Here is a 6,000-nt window from a genome sequence, read left to right as displayed (position 1 = left end):
CCAAGTCAGCCTCCCTTGTGGTATTAAAACTTCTTCATCCATAAACAGGGAAGTCTGTAATCTGATTATGAACTGGTGTGAATTAGAAATTGAGTTCACTCGTGTCAATAGCTGCCAACATGTGCGAGCACAGAATTAGGCCCTTGGTATGTGGAGCAGCAGTAAGACTAAATTTTATGTATTTGCATAAAACAGAAAAGAGAGAAAATATTTTTCTACAGCTGTAGAAAAACGTGTTGCCATGACGTAGCTATAATTTCCAATATATACTTTAATTTTTTGTTTCTCAGGATGGTGATTCTGCAATTCATGTAATATGACAAAAAAAAAGGAGAAAGGGCTGTGGAGATTTTTTAAGAACATAAGGCTTAGAAAATAAGAGGCAGGAAAATGTGTGGCTGGGGAACTGTATTGGGAGTTTCTAAGAGCAGCTTACTGCAGGACTGGAATAGTGATCAGGAGCCTCTGGGAAATGCTGCCTCCAGCAGCAGTTCTGCTGCCCACAGCCACTCGCTGCACTTGGACAGTGGGACAGGCAGACTCTTCTGTCACAAGCAGGGATTTTCTTTTCTCTAAAACTTTCTGGATAGCTTGATCAATTTTCCTGGCTGATCATGTTGATTTCTTACTCATTTTAAATATTTCAGGAAGGGGGTTGTTCAATGCACTGAGGGGCTGCTCCAACATGGGCAAGTGCCACCTGCTCTATTGCATCTGCTCCCAGCTTTAATATTCTCCAGCTTATTTTGGTAATCACTCAGTTATTTAATTGCACCCTAAAGGCACTGAAACATTTGAGAACCTCCTTGCAGGGCTAACGTGGATGCCTGCATTAGCAGTCAGCACCCAGGGTGAACTGCATTTTACTAAGCAGCCAGTTCCCAAAGAAGATTACACCTATGGAGGATTAACAGCCACATCAGGGAACAGGAGGGATGGCAGGGAATGACATTACTGGAGAAGCAAGCAGCAGAGTGGTGCTCAGGAGGATTTCAGCAGGTTTTTTGAGGAATCCCTCTCTATTGATCTGCCTTGTTTCTGGGATATTTTATAATGACAAACCACACACTTATAGAGATTTTACAGCTCCAGCCCTTGTTAGGTTCATCCTCTAATTAGGTCCCACCTTGTGAGAGCAGGAGGTTAATCTGCAAAGAGTACTCTCTAGGAATAGATATCTCAAAATTTGTAGAAGTTCATTTAAAAACAATGTCAGCAAAATATTGATCTTATCTCTGGTAACTTTTTAACCCAAGTTGCCTTTTCTTTGTTATTATAAGGAAGAGATTTCTCTATTAGCTTAAAGCTGGTTTTGGGGCTTGCATGGAGTGTCAGCCACTGTGAAGCATAAAATCAAGCATGAGAACTTTACACAAAGTTCTCATAGGAGCTTAAAAAAACCCACAGATGTTTAGTCCAGCTAAAATTGTCATGCGTTCATTCTTTTGTCTTAAAGCAGTTCCCATGTGAGATTGTTAAACATGAGTATATTTCAAGATGAAGAAGAATGTCTTTGAATCTTCCAGGCTATCTCTGCTTGCTGGAGTTCCTGGTGACAATAACTTGAAGTCATCATTTTCATTTTAGGACAAATGTTTGGGCGGAGTATGGTGAAAGTTACCCTGTTAGCCCTTTACCCAAACAGCCATTTACTCATTCCCTCCTCCTCAACACTCTCCTTTGAGTTGAATCATGTCTCACTTTTATGTGAGGGTTTTTTTCCTCATCTATATCCATTAAATTTCATTCCTGTCTGCATATGATAGAGAGAGGTGAAAGAGCACTGCTGAGCCCCTGATATGCTTTCTAAATGTGGTTTTTATTGCTCAAAATCCAATAAATCTGCTAAGGTGAAGGAGGCTAATGTGAGCAGTCCTGCAGGCTAGAAGCCAGCCCAGATGCCTCACTTGTGGTGCCCAGAGGATCAAGTCTGGGCCAGGAGGGGCCCTCTTGCTGTGCCTTTGCTTTGCATTTGGCTTCCTTTGGCAATGACATTTTTCTCAGTATCACTGGAGGAAACACAGATTGTTCTCCCCTCTCTGGAGGGGTTGTTTGTACCCAGGACTGCTTTCTGCAGACTGAGCAGATCAGCCTTTTCCTCACCAGCTCCATCTCCAGCAGCACCTCCTTTGTGTCCAAATTAAGGTATGCAAAATGAATTTTGTCTTTGAAATATTGTATATGAGATGATTTAAAGAAGATTTTCTTCTAGGAAAATTAAAATCTTCTGAAAATGAACCCCATTGAAAAGAGCTCTGGCAGATGTCTGAAGTCATGATGAGATTTACAAGCACGGATGAGGGTCCCCATAGGCCTCTGTGAGGATGTATTGAGCTGATATCACAGCAAGCTCTCAGCCTTCTCCTTTGCAGACTGGGATGGACCTTCAAGTAGCAAAGCACAGACTGAAGTCTTTAGCAAAACTTTTGTTTTGTTGCATCACTACTTTTTGGGTACATGCTTTGTACATTTTCTTCAGCTTACTTAAAAACAAAAAAAGGAGTGGCAGTAGAGGAGGAAAATAAGACAGAACCATAAAACAAGCTCAACCCATGACCTGAATTTTAAAACTAATTTTATTTTTGAGCAATAACTTCCTGCACTGGGAATATAACTTTTGATATGGTAGCAAATGCTGCTCAACAGCCTCAACAGATGCTTCAGAGATGCCTGAAGCTGGAGTCTCATGCAGCGAGAGGTTCCAAATCAGCAGTTTCTTTAGGAGACTTGTGCCATGGCTTCTGGCCGTAGTCTGTCCTCATTCTCTGCTTCCTCTTGAACCAACATTACCTGCCCTGGCTGCAGTTTCGTGCACCCCTCAGAGACATCCCAGGAATGCCTTGGTGTGCACACACTGTGTCTTGTTTTTACTGGGAGGTTTCTCTAAAGTAAAAGTCATTAAAGGATGTTATGCATATACAAAATATTGCTTGTTCATTATCAGCCTGTGGTGTCACAATCTGCTCAAAGAGCTTACCAACTTCCTTCCCCAAATCCTGGCTTTGGCACCAGCTCTGGGCTGGACCTGCAGAAAGAGAATCTGTGTGTTTCTGGCAGGGTCTGCTCAGGGTACGGATTCTGGAGGGTACGGATTCTTAGCTTGTACCACAACCAACCCCCCCCCCCCCCCCCCGAAAGTTATCTGGGAGAAAGTCTAATTAGAGAAGCATTTCCTCTGCTCCACGGGGAAGCGTGGAGCTGTTGCGGCACTTAACGAGGCGCGGTGATTTCGGAACCCGTGTGGGGCCGGGAGGCTGGTGCCTGTACCTCGTACCTGTGTTACATAAGCACGCCCGTATCCCAGTACCGCAGTGGGCTGGCGGCGTTTGGAACGGAGGGAAGAGGCGGCAGGAGGGAACGGGGAAGGTAGAAAGGGAAAAAAAAACCCCGCGGAGCACGAAGGAAAGAGCAGCCAGCATAAACTTTCTGCTGCAGTCTTACTCATCTCGGCTGAGAGCGCTGCGGGGCCCCGCTTTCACAGAGCGGGGCTGACCTCGTTCATCTCCCCAGCCCCGGGGGCGAGGGCGGCGCAGCAGGCAGGGCTCCACCCGCGGCTCCGCTGGGTCCCGGCCGGGTCCCGGTCCGGAGCCGGTCCGGCGGGCGGGGCGGTGCCGGGCGGGGCGGAGCGGGTCCGGCCCCGCCGGGCGGAGCTGCCGCGGCGCCCCGGGGTGCGGAGCGGCGCAGCCGGAGCTGCAGCCGGAGCCCCCCGGCCGCTCGGAGGCGCCGGGAGGGACCCGCGGGCGCCCCGTGCCCGCCCGGCGCCGCCGGCAACATGAACCAGACGGCGACCGTGTCCCACCACGTCCACTGCCACTCGTCCCGGGGCGTCAAGGTAGGGCGGGCGGCAGCGGGGCTCCCCGGCCGCCCCGCGCCCTCTCGCTGCCGCCGGGCCGGGCGGGCGCGGGGAAGTTCGGCGGAGCTCGGGGAGAGGCGAGGGACAGCTCCGGCCGCGGGTCCCGCCGGGCGCGGCGCGTCCCGGGCAGCGGCGCCTTCCGAGCGAGCCGTGCCCAAAGTTCCCCCGGGCAGGCGGCGCTCGGCACGGAGCTGCCGGTGCCTCCCCTCCCGGAGCGCTGCTCCGCAGTGCCGGCACGGCGGAGGCTCTGCTCCCGGGAGGCGGTGTGAAAGCCACTTGCGGGACGTGATTCTGGTGGTGTGTGCTCGGAACGAGCCGGGACCGGACGGGACGGTGTGCTTGCTGCTGGTGGCGGTGCCCTCGCGTGCGGGAGAGTTGGGTGGGTGCTTTGGCCGGGGGTGATCCTGCTGGGGGAAGAGCCGAGGGAATAGCGGGCTCTGTCCTCGACTTCCTTCTTGCCCAACCTCTGACACCATCCCGCCGTTGCATTGATTGAAAACTACTTTCTAGCCGAGTTACTGCACTCTAGAGTGATAGAATGAAATCCCTAACCAGATTGGTATTCAGTAGAAACTACCTCTGCAGAAATAAGTTGTTCTTTTTTTTTTTTTCCCCGAAATAAAATAAAAATGCAGTCAGTGACAATATTTGATTAGTGACTCTTAGTCCTGAAAGAGCAATATCTAGAAATTTTACACTGTCTATTTTGTTTCATAAAATGATGTGAAAGCCTGAAGAGTTCACTTCTGTGCCTTTCTGTGGGTGCCAGGCTGTGCTCGGGTTTGTGTGGGGTGAGGAAACCTGCTGGGGCTTCGCTCCTTGTGCTGCAAAGCTGAGGGGTCTGGGGTTTGTTTGTCTTCTCAGAAGGAGCAGCTGAACTTCACATCATGTTAGGAACTTCTCAGTTGGGCTTTATCCCGTTAGTGCTGGGAATAAAAATCATGACTTAGAGCTGAGGCAGGAGGGGATTAAAGGTATAAATCTTCGATTAGCACTGTCATTTTTATATAGGCTGCATTAGGCTGTGCAGTGTATGATCAGTAATGCAGAATGTCTGCAGGCTCAGCAACGGGGAGGCGGGTTACCTGTGGCTCTAATGACCAGTTGTGTAAGGTGTAACTGTGTCCATCACACCACAGAACAGCCTCTTAGTTTCTGCCTAAATGGGCAAGGTCATGGGAAATGATGAATTACAATTGCCCTGGCCTACTTCAGAGTCAGCAAATATAATCTTAAATTGCTTAAAACTGTTTCTTCCTCTCCAGGTCTGTCTCTGAAAGTACTAGAGAACAGGGAGCAGTGTGGTACTTGCTCTGGGAAATATTCCCTTGTTATGTTTGGAACAGCCGATGCTAATTTTTCACTGCCAGAAACATTTATTAAATTCATCTGACTGGACTTCTAAGCCAAAACAACAACAACCACCAATATCAATATGCCATTAAAAAAAAAAAAAAAAAAAAAGAAAAAGAGCCAGAGGAGTCAATAGTCTTCAAAAAGAGAGAACATGAATCAGAGCCTTCTAGACATGAGTCCATTTTATAACCAACACAGTAATACTGATACCATTAGAAAACTGTCTCATTTTTCTGCTCTTAATTTTATGTGTCAGGTGTAAAATGTGCTTTATAAATAGCTCTAAGTGCTTCAGTGCTGAACCAATGGATACCCCATGAGAAAGTATTTACAACTGTAGAGGAGCAGTAACTTCCCTATGGTAATGAGGACCTTGTATTCAAAAATACTTCATTAGTGACCAGACAAATACAAATTTCATTTTAAGCATGACTTCCCAAGAAACAGTGTTAGTTCTAGCAGTTATGAAGAGTCAAGAAAAAAGGTTATGGGAAAACTTCACACCTATTGGAATGAGATACCTAAAATCCCTTATTTTATTCCTCTTATGTTTCTCCTCAACACACAAAGCTGTGGCATCTCAGCTCCTGTGTGTTAATATCAATTTAATGTTACTTCTCAGTGGTTTTTGGATCAGCCTCTCTGCTTCGTAACACAGCATAAACTTTGGATTCACGGAACAAGAAGCAGAATGATCCACCTGTCCACTAAATGGAATCCTGCAAACTTCATCCGTGCCAGTTCCCTCTCTGAATCACCCTGGGGCTGCAGGAGGGCTGGTGCTGGGATGG

General features: G+C 47.8%; 1 protein-coding gene across 1 annotated transcript in view; it reads left to right on the top strand.

Annotated features, from left to right (window-relative positions):
- Nucleotides 1-3,792: 3,792 nt before the first annotated feature.
- The window catches only part of DPP10 (dipeptidyl peptidase like 10), a 440,196-nt gene continuing 437,988 nt past the window's right edge, over nucleotides 3,793-6,000 (top strand). Inside the window, exon 1 of the mRNA XM_053982682.1 lies at nucleotides 3,793-3,832. The gene's annotated coding sequence lies outside the window, so the exon portion shown is untranslated. The remainder of the gene's footprint in view (nucleotides 3,833-6,000) is intronic.

The sequence above is a fragment of the Vidua macroura genome, chromosome 7 (assembly GCF_024509145.1).
Source record: "Vidua macroura isolate BioBank_ID:100142 chromosome 7, ASM2450914v1, whole genome shotgun sequence".
NCBI classification, from domain to species: domain Eukaryota; kingdom Metazoa; phylum Chordata; class Aves; order Passeriformes; family Viduidae; genus Vidua; species Vidua macroura.
This window is presented reverse-complemented; position numbering and strand designations above follow the sequence as displayed.